This window comes from Candoia aspera, chromosome 1, assembly GCF_035149785.1.
Source record: "Candoia aspera isolate rCanAsp1 chromosome 1, rCanAsp1.hap2, whole genome shotgun sequence".
Classification (NCBI taxonomy): domain Eukaryota; kingdom Metazoa; phylum Chordata; class Lepidosauria; order Squamata; family Boidae; genus Candoia; species Candoia aspera.
In genome coordinates, this window is record NC_086153.1 from 235,947,456 (window position 1) to 235,970,671 (window position 23,216).

Here is a 23,216-nt window from a genome sequence, read left to right on the forward strand (position 1 = left end):
TCAGGAAGTGCTTTGAGATCTGAACATAATATAGACATCAGACAGAAAGCCAGCAGTGTCACAGCTAGGAAGACTTCATCTGTATTAAATAGCAACATATGTTAATGGCATGTAGATGAACTGCTTGGGATCCATAGGGGACTACTTTGGGTTGGCCAAAATTTGTCTGAAAAAAAATGTGATTGCAAAACACCCTGAGAGAGGGGGATGGTGTACTCCAGCTCCCACCATCTCCAAACAGGATGGGTTGTTGCCAACAGGAATTGGAGTTCATTCTGGAGGGCTCTGGGTCCCCCATTTCTCTTATCTCTAGAGTTTCTCTGTTCCTCTGAAGTTCTGTGTAAGTAGATGGATGGTGCTCCATGTCTCCTCCATTTTTTAGCTTAGGAACAGATAGAAGATTAGTCTCTGTCATTACCTGCTTTAAAAGTTCCTGGAGCAAAGAAAAGTCTGTACCTCCACCCAGGCTTGGAGACCAAAACCCTTCCTCATCCCCTCTGAAGGTGCAGTGCTTTGTCACTGAAAGGCTCTGATTTTCTCTGGAACTGAAGAAAATCAAAGACACTTTCTGACCTCAGACTGACTAGGTTCATATATCACTATAAACTATTATTTATTTAATCACAATTTGTTGAACAGGCTACAATGGCCAAATTCACTTGCCATGCTAAGCCATAAATTGTAGTTTAAAAGCCACAGTTTCTGAGTTCTCACATTGTCTGAAGCCAAAACCCAGCAAACCACATGATGGCTTGGTACAGTGTATAAGAGTGCCAGTTTGGTATAGTGGTTAAAGGTACCAGTCTGGAAACTGGGAGACCAGGAGTGGTAGTCTTGCCTTCGGTGCAAAGCCAACTGGGTGACCTTGAACCGGTTACTCTGTCTCAGCCCTAGGAAGGAGGCAATGGCAAACCACTTCCAAAGCTCTTGCCAAGAAAACTGCAGGGACTTGTCCAGGCAGTTGCCAGGAGGTGAAACCATCTCAAAGGCACGCGCGTGCACACAAACACACACACACACACACACACACACACACACACAGTATTAACCTAGCCATTGTCTTTGAAAATAATTAGAAAGCAGTGAGAAACTGTATTATTCTGTGAAGCCAGTGCTGTTGAAGGAAGACTCCTCTCCAGGATCTTGGAAGGGCAGAGGTTATCAACACTACTGTCAAGCTGTCGAATGCAATTACAAACCCCTGCAATATTTACATGGATGGTGAAGACTAAAATATAAGCATGCCTTGGTTTTATTGAAACATTGATGTGTTCTCTGAAAGCCAGTGGCACTTGGCTTAGACCAAGGTTTGTCAACCTTGGCACCTTTAAGATGTGTGGACTTCACCTCCCAGAATTCCCCAGCCAACCATGGCTGGGGAATTCTGGGAGCTGAAGTCCACACATCTTAAAGGTGCCAAGGTTGACAAACACTGATTTAGACAGTTGGCTAGGTTTTTGCCCTGTCTATTGCTAAAGGACAGGGTGGTTTAGAAAGATTTTCAACCTGTTGCGCTCAACTTAATGTAGTCCAGTGAGATGAAAAATCTGTACAGATTTCTTCCTGTCCTCCAGTATTAATATTTTCCATCTTATTCTTTTTTTCTCTCCCCCAGGAAATTTTCTCTAAAAATGGCTCTTGCAAAGTGGGGGGAAGAGGGTTGGTTGTTAAGGTCACATTCCATGACAATGTATGATTGGAATTAAAGTAATTGTGATATCAGCATCCCTTAAGAAACAGCTCTGGGAATTGGGAAGCCCCAGACTGTAATATATGGGACATCCTTTTGAATTTTTTGGCTGGGAGGGAGCAGCAATTTACTGTACTTGGAAGCTGGCATTTGATAGCTGAAGGAAAAATTAGCAGTGCCTTTCCTTTGTCTGCTGAAGCTGCAGAGCTACCTTGTTAAGCTGTCTCATAAGACTGGTTAATAGAAGACATTAACACTCCTATCGAAGAGAGTATCTGTAGCTCAGGGTTGAACTGCGGAGTCCTTGGTGCTCTCTGAGCTTGGCGGTTTCCTTACAGACCTTTGAAAGTCTGCAAGCAACCAAGCTCAGAGAGCACCAAGGACTCCATTAACAGTCCTGTTGGTATGTGGCTTTATGTTAAAGCTTTGGCTCTACCCAGAATTATTCAGTACCCTAGGCAGGCTGGAAATAGTAAGCAAATTGGCACACAAAAAGCCTGATCTGAAAGGGAGGGAAATACTTCCTTGCCCGCCAAGGATACTTTCCTTGTGACGATAGTGGTGACTGTGTGAGAGGCATCAGCACCTTCAGAATGAAAGAGAAAATATTGAAAAAGTTGGGTGAGAAGTCATGCAGAACAATTAACATAAGCTGAAGAAGAGTGCTGTATGTTACTTGGCCATACATGGACACAAATGCTAATTAAGTCCTCTGCGTGAGCAATAACTTTTAACATTTAACAGCATGTTGATTATGTGTCTTTAGAGACAAGGGAAGAACAGGGCTTAAAGGGAAGGCACAAATCCATGCAGAAGCATGCCTGGTGCGGCAGCTGTCTCTTACAGCAGTTGGCATGAAAACATTCAAACCAAAGGCAGAGCTGCTGCCAGTTTACTACTGATTTAACCATTTTTGTAGTCTTTAATTTTGGCTGCCATGTTTGGATAGGAGTCTTGATCCTCCTAAGCATTCTGACTTTCCGGTACCACAGCTGGTATCACGGGATCAGCTTATCAGATGGGAGAAAGATGCATGAACAGTGCCTGCAGGAGTTTCCAGGTGCAATTGTCCAGCAGTCCAGCTCACGACTCCCAATCGTGTTCCTGCCTTTCCCCAGGACTTTCTCAGTAATTTTCCTGCCACAACGAAAACCAGAATAGGTGCATAATCCTTCTGATTGATAGCATTAAGAATTGTTCATTTGGAAACGATACTTGGCTAGACTGCCCACAGAGCCCTGAACAGAAACCAAAACTCTTGAAAGCCAGTCTATCTCCAATAGTAAAATTTCCAGAATAAATATTCCAAAATGAAAGCGTGCTGATATTTCATTGTTAGTTAATTATACACATTTGAACTAAATTGCCAAGTTATATATAGCACTGGCTTTTCAAAGAACCTGGAATTTTGTTTCACTAAATATAATATATTTCAGTAGCAAATACACACACACACACTCTGGATTAATGAGAAAACACTTGATGGTACTGTACTTAGTAAGAGTTCATCTGTAAGAGGAAATATATAGAGATTGAAAGCCCTATCTCTCTCTCCCCACACACACACAGACACAAAAACAGACACATAAGGGTATTCTGAAGACATCCAAAATAAGCTTATCTCCTCAATCTGAGGTCAGGGTCTGTCAGCTTTTCTGGGGAAGGAGACTCCTGCTGCGAAATCTCCACAGAGTTCCCCAAAGCCCAGGGTTTTGTTTCTAATGAGCGGTTTTATCTCTTCTTTGCTCCCCCTCCTGATGCTATTTAGAATTAAGGGAGTACCTCACGGTGCATATATATTGCAGCTTTTCTTCAGGCCAGGCCAGGCGCTGGCTTGAGAGACAACGTTGTGTGGAAGAGCAAGAAATACAGGGAGGATCCACTGGAAGCAGCATGGCCTCCTCTTGAGTGCAGGGAGACATGATTCCAAGCAGCATTTCATGGGATCAAGCCTTTGTAGAGACTATACGGTGTTTCTTTGCCTCCAAGCTGTCAATGTTACACTGCAGAGCCCCACTAACCTCTTCTTAATTCCAGTCAGGAAACTTAGTTTGATCTGCAACATTCTTGGCAGATGCATCTGGCATTGTGACACCGCATGGATTCAGAATCATAGCAGCCAATGTAGCAACTAAAAAGTTGGTTAATCGGAAGATTATTTTATGCACAAAGATGGAAGTGTACTGGAATTCCCGTAATGGAGGAATGATTGTAAAAATGTCAGAAATGTCAGAAATGGCAAAACTGACCTGTTTGGTCAGGGAGGAAACAAGTGCTTGCCTTACCTGCACTCTGATCATAAGCATAAAGCTATGTGGTGACCCCAGCAACCATCGCTGAAGATATCAGGGACAAAAAGAAGTCACAAATCTCAGCAGCCTTTCTTCCTTTAAGGTAGTCTAAGCAACAGTCCTAGAAGCCCCAGAAGAGATCTGGACTCCTTTAGTAGAGAAGCACTGTGATCTCCCAACAAGTTATTTGTTTTACTTTTTATTCAAGTTACAGTATCTGAAAGCCAGCATTCTATAGAAATGCTTAAAACCACCCCTAAAGACCATCTGTTCTATCAGCTCCTGTTAAACAAGTCTGCAGCTATGTTGTTGAATTTTTATTCATTCTTTCTTTCTTGTCTTTTTTGTTTTTCAAAAGGCTACCTGCATGAAGACAACAAGTATGTCTCACCCAGCCTGTTTCCTCTCTGAAATGCTAATTTCCTGTGCAGGACAGTATTCCAATATGCAATTTCCTACCTGTATTCTGAACAGATACATGTTCAAGAAAGCTGTATTTTGTGATTCTACTGAATATATTTCCTGACTTGCTTTGATGTACATAAAAACATTCTTCTTTTTACTTTCCAATTAGATTACTTATTGCTGCAGAGGGGAAAGTAATTGGTGGGAAAATAGGTGTAAATGGATCATTTAAGGCTCATTTTAAAGCCATTATGTTGAATAAAATTCCAGGAAATAATTTAAAGTTGATTATTTTGGCCCTTTCTTTCTGGGGTTCTTCCTACAATAGCCTTCTGTTTTGTCCTTTGGTTTATCTGGCCACACACTTTTGTTCATTACAAAATTAATTTTCCCTCTCCTGGGGGTTCCAATATCTGCCAAATCTCTTGGCACACATTCATTTTCCTTTGGCATAAAATTGCTATTGAAGAGCTTAAGTTTTGTCTGTTCCTATCTTAGAAATGAACAACATCTGTAGGGCTGCAGCTATCCAAGGTGAAAGCTCAAGCGGTAGGAGTTCTGTGTAATAGAAAATCATCCAGGGTAGGATGGTAAAGGAAACTCAAAGTTCTTTAGCCCTAGATGGATGAAATAGACCCACAACCCAAACTGAAGAGAGAAAATACACACTATGACTTTCCTAACCACTGCTGCTGTATGGCTGCACCCAGGTTTCATAAGAACCATTGAGAATGGACTGTGCTGTTAGGAAAACAGTCTGCTGTCTTCCTACTAAAAGATTGGAAGCAGTAGTAAAAAGAGGAAAGAAACATGGATTGTTTTTATCCTTCATTAACATTTTGTATGCTTTCAACCTTGTGTGTGTGAGTGTGCTTATCTGTGTTTATCTTCATCTCTCTGTCAGGAGTTAGAAGCTTGTTATAAAGTGCTGCCATCTGTAATGCTTTAAAAACTGTTGTATTTGTGCTTACAGTATTTTTACTTTGCTGGTCTCACTCTTTTTGAAATAAATAATGCAGATAAAGTTGCAAATGCCAAAAGATTGCCTAAAGATTTAGCAATACTAGTAATGCTTGGTTTTCTGGCAATCTTCTCTTTTGTCATTGACTACAGTCATTGTTATTCCCTTTTATCCAGTCTTCTTATCATTAACATTTTATTGTTACTTTTGTAGTCTTTATAAATGGAATGAACATTATTTTTAAGTAGTTCTCATAGTGTATGCCCTTGGATTTGTTTCACTGTTGTATAAAAATATACTCCATTCTGACTTTATTTATCAATACAGGATGCTTTACACATGGAAGGAAGGAAGGAAGGAAGGAAGGAAGGAAGGAAGGAAGGAAGGAAGGAAGGATTTGATTTAAAATATTCACAACTGCATGAAAGTAGAAGATATTTATTCTGTATACAAAATGCAAATATCTTCGATAGATTCTCATTATTTGTGCAAACTGAGAGCCATGTGTGAATAGGACCCTCAAGAAAAAGACCACACATCCAAGGAACAAATACTAGTTGTTAAATGTTTTGAGAAATAGGGAGTCTCCTCACCATAAAATGGACCTTTCACAATCTATCCTAATTAATACAGAAATACTGTTAGTTGGATGATGCCAAAGATGCCCTGGACGCCTTGAAAAGCTTGCAAAGATTGGGCGAAATTACTCCAAAATTCAGGATTGCAAATGAAAAAAAATAAATCCTAGGAGACAGGTTTCTCATTGGTGATTGAGTTTAGGAAGGAGGAACAGATATTTGATTAACCTCTGATCATTTGAACTTCCATCAAACATTGAGTGTACGTTGGCATAAAAGTTAGAACTGGGGGGCTCTTACTAGTCACTGCTTCCTCTCAGCTTTGTAATTTTGCATATTCAAATAGTTGAATAATTTCATGGCTGGCTGGGGAATTCTGGGAGTTGAAGTCCACATATCTTAAAGATCTCAAGGTTGAGAAACATTGCTCTGGAGGATTCCTGGATAACCATACACACACCCTACTACAGTGTGGGCTGTGGAAGGGGGTCACTTCATGGCTGCAGAGATTGCTGGGCTGGCTGACATCAATGCTGGATCTACTGCTGCTGCCACACAATTTCCCTTTTCTCCTTTCCCCCTCAGGCATGCTTTGAGACCATTTTTCTCTGGCCAATTCCTCCTGACTGGAGTGCTGCTTTTTGCCCCATCATGGTAGATATGACATCAAGGTGCCCCACAGTCTCCCACCACTACTGCAGTTTTGGGTATGTTCCAAACTTGATCCATTGCAAAATGGTGGTCTGGAAGAGCCTGCACTCCTTTTTGTGAAGCATCATCATCCTGTATAATTTGGTATCTTCCACAGCACTGGCTGCCTCACTATCTACCTGTACAGGTCCCCGTGCTTCCTTCTATTGCGAAATACTTTTCTTCCACTGCTTCCAAATTCAGTGTCATACTGTGAATAAAAGCCTTCCCTGAAAACAGTTTGTCTTTCGCCTGCAGGTATACTATCTGAATTGCCTGAGTTCCTTTGCACAACCCTAAGGTCTGCTATGACGGACTTTCATTCAGGAGTTCTAGGTAATGAATAGATCCACATCCCAAGGTGTGTCTTTAAAAAGCTTCTTTCACAGCAGCAGCATGAAGAATTGAGGCGGGGAAGAAGAGAGGCAGTGGCTGATAATAAATACTGTCAACAAAAGGGAGCCCGTTAGGATGCCCAGTGCTAAGGAAATAATTAGCCAACTCTGTTGAAGTGAGCTAATTTAAGCCCCGGAGGAAAAAAAGCCACAATGCCCTTTGAAGGCATTATTAAGAAGATGGTATAATAGTGCTGTGATTTTTTTTTTCAAAGAAGAATTTTTTCTGCTGCCTTGAAATTTTAACTGAGTGGCTATGAAAGAGATTTGTCTGCTCTTTGATGATGGGGGAAGGAAGGGTGGGCTGCCCTTTGTGCTTTTGAAGGAGGGGGGGAGGGTGTCTCTGCATCCCTCCCAAACGGAACATATGTGGCTTCCTCATGGAGCAGCCTTACTTCAACTCCAAGGCCCAATCCTGACCCTCTCCAAAGGGCTGCGCAGGAGAGAATCCTGTTTTCTCATCGCCTAATTTGCCTGCACTTTGCACTTGGATCTCAGTGTGTGAAGAGTAACACAAGCTTGGTGGAAGCTGAATAAACGGACTTTCCTCTCCCCCCGCACTTCCTTCCCAGTCTTTTGTGCATGTGTGTGCGCGTGTGCGTGAAGCAGTGGCAGATCAAAAAGCCTCTGTGTTCCTCAGCAATAAAAACCTAAAGCCTCGTCTCTGCAGCTGCCAGGAGAAATGGAGTGTGTAAGCTTGCAGGAGGAGGCCCAGGCTGCACACCACAGCTATTATATCTGGGTTCCTTAGAGAGAGGCCCTCCCAGTTCATGCTGCTTGGAGTTTAGTAATGAAATAAAAGTTTCCATATTTACAGTATTTTTCTCCTGCACCAATTTTTTCTTTAATGTTTCTCTGTTGAATCCTGTTTCAAGGTTTGCTTGTGAAACAGGACTTGATTCACTTTTGGAACATACAGAGGAAATTATTCAAAATTAGGTTGTTCTGATTCAACTAACTCTTACGTGGGAATTCCATCTGTGGAAGAGGAAGAGGCAAAGGGAGAGAACAGCACCTGAATTCTAACTTGAGTGCTTGAGCTATTGCAGAGCTTTCTCTGAACAGGTGCCAGTCTCTGGATACCAAGTGATAATTTGCAAAGTTAGCCATTCTTACTAGAGGTTTACAGGCTTCTTAGCTTTTATCTATCCATTGTATGAAACTGCAACCTTTTATTTATTGGCTAAAGGGTCCCCCCCCCCCTCTCTGGTATATCCACTGCAGTTTAACATGTCTCAAATGGATTTTGTTTTCATTAGCATCATGTCCACTATTAGCTTCTATTCATAATTTTACACATGATGAATGGCACTCACTCCTGCTTTATCTTGAGACATAAATAATGATCTTTGATTCTTGATCTTCCAAGAGCCTCTCTTTGGAAAATAAGGCAAGTGGACAATAGCAAAGCTACTCTGTCCTGTTCTTTAATGTATTTTTTTTCTTCAAAAAATAGAGAAAAGCAAAACCAAATGCTATCCAGCCTTTCTTTTCCTCATGTAGTTGAATAAGTAGCACAATAATAATAACAACAACAGCAACAACCCTCCTTCTTACAGCTAGAATACTATATCCATAACCATTGTATAGAAGACAAAACATTGAGTCAGGAAAAAAATCTTTCCCTTCCTAGTATATTAGACTACTGTGCTGGGTGGGAGTTCTAAAAGTTGTACTTTAGTACACTTGGAGGGCGTCAGACTGTGAAAGGTTTCGTAAGTAGATTTGGCCAGAGAGATGGAAAACCTGTGTGGGTGTGCATGCATACATACATCTTTCAGAGGGCAAATCTTAACCAGGCAGTGAGGGCAGCAACTTGCTTAAATCTACACCAAGAGGAAGCAGATAGACTGGATTGTGTGATCAGAACCATTCCCAGGTCAGTGTGTTTATAAGCTCCCACTCATACACCCAAGTTCTGAGGTACGGGTGATTCCAGAAATCATGCTCCCCAGTTATTCATTCTTTGTAGTGTCAGGACTTTATGTCTGAGTGCTGAGTCTGTCCACCCCTGTTGTCCTGAAAAAAACCTTAGATCGGCTCAATTCCTTTCTCTTTCCACAGTGCCAAATGCCTCTGAACCCCATGCAGATTGTTTGATTCTTTGGGCTTTTCTGGCCACCCGGAACTGTCTGGCAATTTAGGCAGCCAGGCAATGTTATGAGGCTGGAGGAGCTGTGAATACTGCAAAGCTACTCTCTTTGCCAGTACAGTATATAATAAAATGTATACCATAGGATCATACCTTAGTTTCTCTGTCCTTGAGATGATACAAAGATTGGAGAGCTACTCCTGCTTATCTACGTATCTGCCTCACATAGTCATCTTTAATAAGACCCACTTTTAGAGCTGCTGAAGTTGCTAGTCCTCCAGGTCATATATCCATTGGACAAAGGCTGCAAGTTTTGGCTATTCTTAGTAACTGATATCATCTACAGCTGAAAGCTTGATGAATTGTTTAAAGGAAGGGATAGATCAGACCGTAAGTGGTTCTGTTCTTTTGCCTGCTTTTTGTTGATGTGCTGCCTGGCACTATTGCAGCCCATCTATGTGACAGCAAGGGCAATTAAGTCTTCTCTGGCTCCTGAGGGCCACAGCTGGATTACTCTGTCCATGATACAAAGCAGCTGGCAATGTCAGATGTAAGGGAGTGTGCACGGTTTAGCTTAGAAGTAGCTGTTGAAGGACCATACAGTTGTTCTCATGTCCCTCCAGGGCTCTCCCCCTCCCAAAGTCATTTAATATACTTTCTCTGAAATCCTCAGTATCATCATTGTATCCAGAGATGGGGTTACTTTGTCTCTTAAGGCCTTATTTTTGTAAAATGCTCAATATCAGGGCTTCAACAAAAGAACTTTTCAGTTCCTGGTGATCAAATGACGTCCTTTAAGCTAGTTTAATTTAACCTTGATACAATGTCAAAGAAACTTTCTACAGTATCTAGATTTGCTTGTTCTGTCTGTGAGTAAAGAAGTGAATCAGGAGCACCAGAGCTCACTGTGAGCAAAGGTTAAAAAAAAAAAACCAAACAAGAGTGCAGTGGATCCAACTTGTGACCTTACACCTTAGTGGTTCATTATTCAAGAGTTCAGAAAGTTCAGTATCAGGGACAATGTACATGGGTAACGTGGATATCCACAGCATTATAGGAGCTCTGTTAACTGAAAATGCTTATTGGTATTCACCTGTGGAGCAAGGAGTAAGGACAGATACTCGCTAGAAACACACACTCTGAGGATAATAGCGCACACAGTCAGAATTTGATTCACTTGTCTGGCAGTTTTAGAACCCCAGATCTGCTTCCTCTGAGTTCCTTAGAGCAAGAATATGTATAGCACTTCTAGCTGAAGAAATAATGACTGAAGCAGGTGAGAATAGCCCAGTCCACATTTGGCTGAGTTTGATCTTTATTGGATTCTGTGGGCCTTCAGATATTTTTTTTAAAAATGATACTATATAATGGAGTGCATGTTGTTGGTTTTTGTTTAGACATTTTATATTGTAGCTATTCTTAATAATCCGTAATACTTCTTTTGGGGTATTTATATGTGTGTCTCTGTATGAGACACACATATAAATACCCCAAATATATGTGTATATGTATGTATGTATGTGTATGTGTGTGTATATATGTGTATATAGGTATGTATGTATATATGTAGGCTTTTTAAAAGTTAATACATCACTTTACTAAAATTCATGGTGGCTCTTGTCTCTGCTGTCTTACCTGTCTTGTAACAATGGCAAAATGAGTCGCAACTGTTTGAACTAACTCCATCCAGAAGAGGGCAGTGGTGCACACATGGTAGACAAAACAAAGTACAGAGTACTTTTGCTTTTCTTAAAAAAGCAAGTATTTAAACAAAAAAGTATTTGTTTAAAAAAAAGCTATCCACCCAATTTTATCAGTGAATTAAGTCTTTAAAAGGACATTTACATTAGACCTTTATGACTCATTGATTGAGTATGGTTTATTTCAGAGTAAAAATGCATAGAATAAAATAAATCCTTTGGAGATCAAAACGTCCTCCATAATGTATATACGGAAGATGTTTTATCTCATGGGACTGAGTGTGTATGAGTGAATATCATACACACGTAAGCTGGGCTTTTCATATAAGTTTTGCTATCTCCTGAAGCAAAGAGCAGCACTCATTTTTCTACCCAGGCTTTGATGGGTGCACACAAGTCTCATTGATGCCTTAGCTTGTGCTTCCCTCTGACCTCAAAAGTGGCTCAAAAAGCCACAGGAGCTTTGAAGAGTGCAGGAATATGTTCCCTCCCTTCCCACACTACATCTGGTAATAGCACATACGTTATGGACACAGGCATACTTTCATGCATTTCAACAGCATTTGTGTACATGTAAGAGTTCTAAAGAACAGAAGGGTTTTAGAGAAACCTTCTCCAATGCTATGTCCAGTGGATGCGCAATTTGGTGTATAGCTTTCCATTATCTCCATGAAATGTATTCAGTAGATATGCTGACTGAATGACAAGGGTTGTCATCCAGCACATCTGGAGAACACTAGATTAGAGAAGGCTTTTAGTGCAACATGGAGCCCAACAGACATACACGCTAATCTCCACTACTAATGAGCTTATGCTATTTCATTGTATTTCTTTCCTGAGGGGAGATTTTAGAAATTATTTCAGTGTCCTCTGCAAGAAGCATGGTGAAATAATGTGCATATTATTCTCTCCTTATTTATTACATAAAGGAGAAGTTCAGAGTAATTAATCTGACTTTGTTTCACAATGGAGATAAACTTCATTACTTGACATTACTTAAGGGACCGCCTGTCTCCCATAGCATCTTCCTGGCCAATTCAATCCTGCAGGGTTGGCGTGCTCTGGGTTCCTTCAGTTAAACAATGTCATCCATCAGGACCCCAGAAGCATGCCTTCTATGTAGCACTGTCTGTCTTCAGGAATGAGTTTCCTCCTGAGATAAGGATGGCCCCCACTTGGCTGTTGTTTAGAAGGGCCTTGAAAACCTGGTTCTTCAGCCAGGCCTTTGGTGAGGGAGAGTGAGACCCCTCGCTTCATCATGCTTGCCACCTTTTATCTTTAACTTTTATTGATTTGATTGTAATTTCTTTGATTGCTGTGAGGAGGAGCTTGAGACACCAGCCAGGTAGCACACACTTTCACTTAATTATATTAATAGATTTTTAATGATTTTCAGACTCTTTTTAATCTAACTTATGTTACTCTGGGTGAGGTGAAAGTAAAGGCAAAGGCATAGAGCAAGGATTTTCTGTTTTGAACGATATGGGAAAGAGGAAGAAATGACAGGGTACCAGCCAAGGATCTCTCCCCTCGCAGAAGTCAGCAAAACAACCAAAGATTGACGAACACTTTGCATGAAAAGGACCCATGAGTAAAGCAAGCTTCCCTTCTACTTCCAACAAATTTGAAGTGTTACAATGGGATTTGCAAACAGAATTGGAGAAACAACAGCAGTTGGAGCTCTCCCTGTCTGCCAGGGAAGAGTTAGAGGTGGCTGGGATTCCTCTGTGGGCTCTCATTGTGTATCACCACTGCAAATAAACAGTCCAACCATCACCCTCAGGGAAACCGAAAATAACTTTAAAGATAAGAAGCGAAACCAGTACAGGGAGAAGAATACAATTGAGTTCATGGCAAAACAATGTCTGCTCACAGCCTAGACTGTTATTTCAATATTTGAGCAGCTGTCAGCCATAAAATACGATTTGGAAATGCTGAAAAGAGATATAGAGGCTTACATTGAAAAGCATGAAACCGGATTTTTTTACTCCAGCTAAAGAGTATGCAGCAGCTCCAATTAAGTCCTGTAACCTGGGCATGAGTGCTGTGAAAGAGCAAGCAACTAAAGATAAAGTAAAACAACTTGATGAAGTGCCACAGCAACTAAAAAAGTGCAACAATAACTCTGTAATGCCGGAAAAGGCAAAGAACAGGAACTGTTCATACATCAAAGCTCCTCTGGATGTTAAGGAAGTGCTCCCTATGAAACCAAACTGCATATTGCAAAGACACCAGGTTGCTCTCAGCATCTTTCTGAATAGGTATAACACCGGACATTGGAGTTCTAGGAGGGCAATCATAGTTTCTTTAGGACAACTTCTTTATTGCCAATATGGCCAAATTGATTTACATGCTTTTGAATGGCTTCCAAGTGCCCCTCATCTCAAGCAGATTCTTTTGACTTTTAAACAATCCACCATTCCACTGATGATATTCTAGAGGTGACGGAGTCCTCCATGGGGGAGCTGGGGGTGTTGACGACCAACAGGAAGCTCTGGCGTGGGCTGGTCCATGAAGTCATGAAGAGTCGGAAGCGACTAAACGAATAAACAACAAAACCATTCCACTGATGTTACTTAGGATGAGGGCATACTTAGCTTCATTCCAAATTTCCCCCACCAGAGTTTTTCGGGAGGAAAAGATTAAATCCTTATTTGTTGCCATGTCACCTACATTAAATAACCACCTTAAGCTGGCTCCAGGGGCATCCAAAGCTGCTGCCGCCCTGCCCCCGGCCTTGAGAAAGCAAGGTTTAATCTGTTGAAGACAGTCAGTCTCATCTGACGAAGACTCTTCAGATCCAGCCGAAGCAGGTCTCATTAGTGCTTTTGGCTCCCTACCAAGGAATGAACAGAATAATATTCTATACAAGCTAGAAAACTGAAAACAACTTTATTGAGCACAGTTGCTACAGCTGAGCCACTTATAGACCTTGTGTATCCAATCGCTGGCACAAAATGACTCCCCCTTAGCGGAGAATAGAATACCAGCCACTCCACTGATTGATTTGGTCTCTGTGCCCCACGCAGAAGGCTGCAACAGCAGTATTAATATGAGCTGTACTCCAACACCTCAGAAGACAGGCAATCGGACAGGCAACTGGGCTGCACCACTGAAGATTTAAACATACCACCGGGAAATGTAAACTTGGCCCTGCAAACTACAGAGATTGCAGACCAGCATTCACAGGACTCTATCTCAGTTTCACTAAAGGGCATCCAGACAACTGATTTAGGCTGTTTCAGTGCTGCAGTTGACAGTGCAGGAGTCACGGGATATAATCCCGCTGGTGCTTCCCAGGAAGTGTCCACAGCAATACTTTTGTCTGGCCAAACTGAATGACGCTTAACCAATATTACCCCCCTGTCTCTCATTTCCTGGAACATCGCAGGGTGGAAATCCAGGAGCAGAGATCCATCATTTCTGGCATATATCTCCAGCCATGATGTAGTTTTTTTCCAGGAAACATGGCACACGGGTGAATTGCTAGCAGAGGAGTTTAAGACAATCGCACTGGCAGCTGTGCCTGGTGCAGGGTGTGGGAGGCTTTGCGGGGGTTTAGGTATCTTAACACCCACCTCACTGCAGGTTCAGATAACTACAACCATTAAACCAGTATGCACTGGCAGTTCTGCTTCAATTCAATAGGAGTCAACGCCTTCGGATTAACGTGTATATCTCACCCCTGCATATACGTTCACAGATAAGGCATGTATGGGATAAAATAGATACCTATGTGGAAGATCTCATGGTGACACTCCCTGCAGCACATTTAATATTGGCTGGTGATTTTAATGCAAGAATTGGAGCAAATGACATCACTTTTTGCCAAATTTCATCACCAACCTTTACCCTCTGTAATAAAACACCCCCTATTCTCTGCTGCCAATCTAAAGACATATACGGTGACTATAGAGGGCTCTGCCTTGTTCAAACTTCCACAAAACTGAATTTGGTCATTTTAAATGGGTCTACTAGTGATGATGACCCAGCTGAGTATACCCACTGGGCTGGCACCAAGTCTTCCCTGCTAGACTATGCTGGGATCTCTCAGAGTTTAATCCCCTATCTATGTAAGTTTGTAATTGTTAGTCGACCTGAAAGTGACCATTTCTCCATTACTCTGTGCCTGAAAATCTCTGATAGACTGTTTCTACCTTCCTGCCATGTTGCAACGGTGGCTGATGACCTTTGCCTCATTTGTGCTAAATGGACATCTCAGCAAGCAGCTAGAGTGACTAACTCCATTAGTAGGGAACCAGCCAAGTCTCTTTATTCAGCAATAGTGGAGGGTGAGTCAGATGACATCATACTGGCTAACTTTAATAACTTGACCAAACTATTTCAATCATTGTTAACAGCTCCCAGTCAGTTACAATTAGGCATGATCCAAGGATACATCATGCCTGGTTCGACCATGAATGTTGTGAAGCTTGGAATTCTTTAAACTGCCATTTTAAATTACACAAAGAGAATCCTGGTTCTTGCACAATTTCTAAGTTAATGACGTTGACAAAACAGTATAAACAGTTAACCTGTAAAAAAAAAAAAAAGGAATGCTATGAGGCTGTCCTGGCAATGCTTGATAGCAGCTGCCGGTGTGAAAAACCCTATCTTTTGGAGGTTGGTAGCCCCTTCTTTTTCTAACAATATTTATAGCTCTTCACCACCACATATACCAGCGGATATATGGGAACACTATTTTGTTACCCTATATGGTCAAGCAGAGAATTCCCTGGCAGAGTTGGAGTTGGATGTGACCTCCCTCCCCCGTTGGCCCCCAGTCTCGTGCTCAGAGATCAGAAATATCATTAAGCAGTTCAAACCAGGGAAAGCCCAGGTTCAGACTTTATTATGTATGAAGTAATAAAAAAATAATTTGGAACGGTGGATCCCAGTGCTAGCCTCACTTTCCACTGCAATAGACCATTCAGCCATGATTCCAAAGGACTGGAGCTTGGTTATTGTAATACCAGTATATAAGAAGGGGAAGAGAGGCGACCCAGCTAACTACCATCCAATTAGTTTGTTAAGCAAAATGTATGCTAAACATCTCCAGGAGAAACTAAATGATTAGCTTGAATCTGAAGACATTCTGATGGATGAACAGGCTGGATTTAGAGTAGGATGATCAACATTAGACCCTGCCTTGGTGCTGCAACATTTAGTAGAAAAGTACACTCATCAATCAGGACAATCCCTTTATGTAGCATTTATTGACTTTAGGTCGGCTTTTGACACAGTACCTAGAACCAAACTCTGGTATAAACTCAAAAGTTCCACAACTGACAAACATCTACTCCTGCTGCTCATTAAAATACAAGATTGAAAGTCAGGGGCAGTAACCAAGGACATGTCACGAAGGAAATACCTGTAAGGAGGGGAGTCAGACAGGGATGTGTATTGGCTCCAGTTTTATTCCACTAGTATATAAACTCATTGGTCCCTCATTTAAGTAACTCCACTTTTCATCCCCTTAAATTAGCACAAAGACACGTCAATTTATTACTCTGTGCCAATGATGCAGTGATTGCGTAATTCTGTCAGTGACTTCCATTGGCCTCAAAAGAGCCTTGAGATCACTTATGCATTACTGTACTGAGGAGGAATTAATAATAAATTACACCAAAACTAAGATACTTACTTTCTCCAAATGTCCAAAACAGAGAAACTGGAACTTAGGTGAGCAGCCCATGGAGCAGGTTAAGATATTTAGGTATCTCGGGATAGTTTTTCAAGCTACTGGAAGCAGAAATGCCTGCCTGGACTACAGTATGTAACTCGTGATGCACAGAGATCTGCATCAGCTATCCAAACGTATTACTTTACCAGAGGAGCACAGTTTATCCCTGCTGCAATTAAGTTGGTTGCAGCTAAAGCCTAAGCACAACTGCTATATGGGGGTCAATTGGGACCATATAACAACATGGAGAAAGAATCCAAACAAAATTTCTAAGAAATATCTTCCAGGTTACCTGCTGTGTTCCAAATGCTGTACTTTGACGGGAAGCAGGAATCTGTAAACTTGAATCTAACCTCTGGATAAATATCTTTACTTACTGGTTAAAATTACATCACAACCCCGGGGGACTGACCCATCTAATATTGGCAGATAATTTTAAATCTTCCTGGGAAACAGCTATCCAAGAGACTGAACCTCTGTGGTTTCTCCAGTGATGCCATCTTAGCTTTAGAGTCAGACCAAGCTAGATCACTACTAAGGCAAAGGATCTTAGATTTAGAAGGATAAACAGAACTTGCTGCTGTCAACAATCAAATTTTACTGTCCACACCAGCTACACATTACAGTTACCAAATTTAGGAGAGCCCTATCACTACGCCAATTGAATGCCCTCCCCACAGATGTTTTGGAGGGGAAATATAAGAAAATCCCATATGAAACCTGTCTCTGCCCCTGTGACACGAGTGCTATAGAGACCACAGCCCATGTTCTCTTGTATTGTCAGTTTTACAGGGACATTTGCCACCAGCTGATTATCCCCTTCTTGTTTAAATCCCCGGGGCACTTTGATAATTTTTACTTACGTTATCTGTTAAACAACAAAGATAAATGTATTTCTTTGAAAGTAGCAAAATTCTGCTACATTATATGTAAGCTTCACCTACAAATAGTTGTTAACAGTTATTGATACTAGGGGATAACTTTGTTTTATAGACTGTATTTTATTGGTCAATGACCGAAATAAAGTTTCTATCTATCTGATTGTTGTGAGCCACCCAGAATCATTGAGAGTTGGGCAGTGTACAAGTTTAAGTCGTCGTCGTCATCACCACCACCACCACCACCTAATTCTTTTTAAAAGAAGGAATCTAGGAAGGCACCATTGGTGATATTTTTGTTTTGTCCCATTAGAGCTTAATGATTTACTTTTGATCACACTCCATTACCATTTGTTGCCAGATAGTTTACTGATAGTGTCTTTTCTTTGCCATACTAGAACTGATCAAAGAGTTCAGGGATGGAAGTTCAGATGGTCTTTCTAAGTTGCATCATTTCTGCATACTACAAGGTTATGACAATAAATTTTTAGTGCTCAAGATGGCAAAGAATCTGCCTGGGCCAAACATTTTCTTTAGATTTTTTAGTAACAGACTTGTTGCTTATCTTGAGATTAACTAAAACAGGAAGCCTTTTTTACTCTCACTGAGTCTCACCGTAAAAATTAGGCATGATAATAGTAGTAGCAATCCGAGCATGACCTTGCATTCTCACACAGAATGTGTATTACTCCTGAATTTTAAATGATACAAAAGTTATTACACAAATTGCCCAGACCATATTGGCCTGGTAAAATTCATAGAATAAAGGCTCCAAAACCTGAGCCTGACATACCTAAGAGCTACTGATGTATCTCTGGGGACATTTCCATGTCTGCAAGCAAGTTAAGGATGCTTTTAGTGGCAGGTGAATGTAACAAAGCCCCCTTAATGTGATTAGAACTGCTGTTCTGTGAGTAGGTAGTGGAAGCAATGATTACAGGTGCCATTTACTTCCTATTAATTACCACCCAGATGATCAATAAGCTTCTCTTTGCTGCTTCCCGAGTAAATCTGTTTCAGTTCAAAGCTAAAGAGGACAGATCATGGAAGGGAGCAAAATCCTCAACACAATCCTGTTCTCCGGTTTGGTTTGGAAGCCGGATAAAAGTGTGTCATGCTGTCAGTTTTGGTACCAGAGATCTCCAAAAGGCACACAGGTGTTAAAAGAGCAGACTGTGTGTGCATGGTTGGGAGGTGCTGCAGCTTGTTTGGCATTCTTGTCTGATCTCAGGAGCAGTGACTGGCTCCATCCTCTTCTGCACAGTTTCATTATTTATTTGCTTATTCATTAGATGTCTACCCTACTGTTCCTCCTGGAGCTGAAAATAAGATAGCAGGCTAAAGCTTTGGACTCTGGTGAAGGAGTGATTACTATTATTTGGTGGTGGTAGTTCATTTATTAGATTTAGATCCTGTCCTGCCTTTCTTTCCCCATTGCAAATGGCAAGGAACTGGACCCTAGGAAGGAATCAGTTCTATTGATTAGGGGTGGCAACAGCAACAGTCACCTCAAGGTGGTTGGGAGAGGCCTTTTCCTCAAAAGGGTCTCAAAGCACTGCACATAACGTCATCCCAAGGCATTGTGGGAAATGAAAATGTTTGTCCTGGCATGGGAAGGAATCACAGTGTGGATTCCACTTGTCTAGTCCTGAGGTTTTGGCATTACTGTGGCAGTGCAGGAAGCAACAACCACCCTTTTGGCTCTCTTATCGCTGAAGGAACGCCAGCAGCCAGTCTTAGTGGTTCAGCATATTCTTTCTATAACCCCCCCTTTAATTCCTGGGAGCTTCCAGATGAGGTTTTATAAGGTTGCAAAAAACAGAGAAAAAGAGAAATTTGGTAGGATCACCTTGGTAGGGGCAGAAAGGTACCAGGATGTGACATCCACCGAGTAGTAAAAAAAAAAAAAAATCAAGATGGCAGCTGCAACTGAGTGAAGAAAACCCCATCCCTTTTTATGGATGTCACATTTTAAAAAAGGGATGGATCTCTGTGCAGTCACAGCTGCCATTTTGACACACACACAAACACACACCCCTGCAGGCACCACTGTAAACTATTGGTTTAAAGGAGCTTTTTCCATTTTCGGAATGTTCGGAGCTGGATTATTAAGAGTAGTATCTTAGAGCCCTAATGCCTACAAAAAGCAATTAATTAATACACAAATTGATATTAATTAATTTACTCGGTTTTTATTCTGCTTTTCAACAGAATAGTCTCCAGAAGAGGCTGACAGTAATAAAGATGCAATAGAAATGGTGCTAGAGTAGAGTTGGACAGAAGCCCTAATCTTCAATAGAAACTAAAAGTTAAGATTAATGTGAGAAGGAAAGACCAGAGGAAAAAGCAGGGACATCATTTTGACAATGCTGGAATAGTAATTTGTTACATATCACCATGGAATCTGGTAAATCTTCCCTTTCTTAGGGGTATAGTGTGATGGAAAGGGGAATGTAATTTCATGGTGGCTCTTATCTCGCCAATGAAACTTACCAAAGAGCTGACAAAAATCACTGCAATGGGGAAAAAGGAGGCTATAACCTTCACTGAAATATCTCTATACTGTATTTACTCCTGTCTGGTTCCATGGCAGGGGAAAAACAATCCCAGAAAAAATGTGAAAGACTATATATTGATAATAAGATCATTGTGTCATGTTCACTGTTTTGATGTATTTTAAACATCGTAACATTTCCCATGCCATGGCGCTGACGCGTGTTTCTGTATGGGAGGGAGCTGCTGTGAAACCTTGTACCAAGCTCTGTATGTAGAATCAGGGGAATGGAATGTGTTTGGGTTATTCTGTCTGTTCAAGGACTTTTCCCGCAGACCATCAGAAACCGTTAGGAGCAACTGTGGATATGGACTTGAGAAGATTCTAAGGGGGAGGGATTTCATTTTCACCTAGGGTTTTTAGTTTGAATTTGCCCACGCTTTTAGCATTCTCAGCTTTCTTTGTGACCCTGCATGCTGTTCTTTAATAAATCAGATATCCTTAAACTTCTGCCTGTGAGTCTGATAATGTTTTAGAATAGGCAATCATTACACTTTGAGGTCACTGCATAACTGTATAATATGCAGTGTAAAATGTGCACAGTATAATATGAGGAATCCTCCTTGATCCCATCAAGGGTTGTTGAGTTGTGTGTAGGTGTGTGTTTATGTTGTTAAACATTAAGAGCTACAAATGCATTCAGCAACAATTATATCCCCGTCCCCAGGAACATACAGGTATGAATTGGTCAATAAGACAGTCTCCTAAATTTTTAAGCTGATGGAGAATTCTTTCTCTGACTCATCTCTTAAGAGAAACCAGTTCGTCTTTTAACCCTGGGCTCAAAAATAGGACTTTGCCTTAGGGTTAGGGTTCTCAAAGCATTAAAGCAGCTGTGTCATTTACATGACTCAGACTGCTGTTTTAAAAGTTTCTGCATGGCATCTGCACACACAACACCAGACCACCAAAGACACCTTCTGAAGCAGTTGCACAAGTCTTTTGCCGCTTTTGAATCTTTTTTTTCTTTTGAATCTTTTCTACAGCCCTGCTAATTTTTTATTTTTAAATGAAGAGTTGCACTCTCTTGGCAAGAACTGGTGTACTAAAAACTGGCAAAAAGATTAACATGCTTAAAACCCTTAAATAATGTACAAAATGCCAAAAGAATAATATGGAATGTGCACTATTACAGGTGGCAAACATACAATAAGCTTTTCCAGACTGCCAGTTTTTCTGATTCCTAGAACTTAAAAATGTTCATTTTGATATTAAAATACTATAATCAAGGGCATGCTTTTATTTTTGGAAGTATTAAACCTGAAGAATTTTTCCCTTATTCCTTTCAAACTGGGCAACAGCTGCATGTTCCATCCTCTAAGCTTTGGATCATGAGTTTACAAAAATCCCTTCATCCTCTCTCTACAAAAAGAAAAACATGTCCCCCCCAAAATGTGTGTTTGTAATTTGTCTTGTGTTTAACCGCCCCCCCCCTCTAAAATTCAACTGTCTGAGAGGATGCTGGTGGGGAGGGTGTTGGGGAATGGGAAAAATGATTATAAAGCTGCAAAGTATCATTGGCCATGGTGATATAGCAGCAAACCTGGACAGAAAAGCCTAGAATAGATACAATTTAGGGGCATGACTCCATTTAAACAGCTTTCTGAACAGCTGTAATTGTGGAGGCATTTGACTAAAGCGGGAAGTAGGGTGAAAAAAGATCCACTTTTAACAGTTTATACCCAAATGCCAGAAAGTTGATTGAAAGTTGGATGTATATGCCCTGGTTTGACCATGCAGGGGTTAAATGCAGGACAGGACCCAAAGTAGCAGAGCAAGAATTCCCTGCAATGGAATACAGGCCACCCCAACTACCTGCAGAAGTGTGGTGGTGAATGTAATAGTAATACTGGTAACGTTAAGAGGTTAAAGCTAAAATGTTTTTTTCTCATTAGGAGAAATGTGGTGAGAGGAATCTTATCACAGATGGGAAGGCTATGGTGTCATGAAAACCGCCTGTAGGCAAGGCATTTTGCCTGTAGATTAATACAGCTGTCTGGAAGTGCACAACATGTGTTTGTCTGGGGTGAAAAGTTAATTGGCCTTAGGTTCCTGCAGCATGCACATGAAGCAAAAAAGACATGAATAGATGTGATTTATACACATGGGACAGATATTATTTCTTTCATAGAAGTGAACATATCTTTAGGGATGTGACACAGAAACTACTGCATTTTGCTAGAACATCTCCATCAGTGAGCTGGGGTAAGGGTTGATATATTTTTTAACAATTTTCAACCACCTTATCTTTCTAAAGATACTTTCTAAAGATACTTAGTATGATAATTTATTAATAATTAATTATAATTGATAATATTAATAATTCATTAATAATGGGGAAATGGAGGATTCTTGGAGTACATGGATGAGTGTTTGGTAAAATAATCAAATATACATCCTTTGCCGCCTCCTTTCCTTAATAAGGATATGAATTCAGAACACCGAAAAACTGAGAAATAGGAACCCTGAAACTGCATTTGCACAATGAAAAGGGATCTAGATTCAGGTCAGGTCTAGATTTAACAACCTGAAAGTAAGAGAGGCTAACTTGTGTATGGATTCCAATAGAAAATATATGTACCCAGGGTTGAACTGTTGGGTTCTCTGAGCTTGGATGTTTTCTTGCAGATGTTTCATTGCCAGGCTAGGTAACAACATCAGTACAAGGGAGAGTGAGGTTTGCTGGCTATTTATATACGGTAGTTTGCTCTGCCAGTTTCGGTGCAAGTGTGACTTTCTCCTTGATGGTCCCTTGATTAGGGTACAGTATTGTTTCTTCCCTGATTATCTGGTGCTGTTTCCTGCTTATCTGAGTGTTGGCTGCTGGAAGGGATGTGTTCTAGGCTATTCATTTCCTTCCTAAGGCTTTTGATTATATTTTTTAAATGGTGTATAAATGGGGTTTATGTCTCTGGGTCTGCTGATGGCTGATTTGTCTGAGTGCCAAGCTTCCAGGAATTCTCTAGACTTTTTGGATTTGGCTTGATCTAAACTATTAACCGTTTCCCAGTTGAAACTGTTGTTGAGTCTGTCCAGGTTTATGGGATTTTTGTCATGTCTTCTGGCTGCCGGTTAGTGTTCATGGGTGCAGCCTGCCAGTCTGGGTTGGGTTGTAATACTTCAAGCTGTAGACTCTGTAGACTGACTGCTTCTCCACTTAGTCTGCCCTTTTTAATTTACCCAAGCAAGTAAACATTTTGGAACAAGTTATTTTTTTTTATTATTTTAATTTTTATCCCGCCTTTATTATTTTTATAAATAACTCAAGATGGGAAACATGCTTAATATGCCCCCCTCCT

General features: G+C 40.9%; 1 protein-coding gene across 1 annotated transcript in view; it reads left to right on the top strand.

The window, feature by feature from the left end:
* The window catches only part of B4GALNT4 (beta-1,4-N-acetyl-galactosaminyltransferase 4), a 174,779-nt gene that overhangs the window by 92,428 nt on the left and 59,135 nt on the right, over window positions 1-23,216 (top strand). The window lies entirely within an intron of this gene.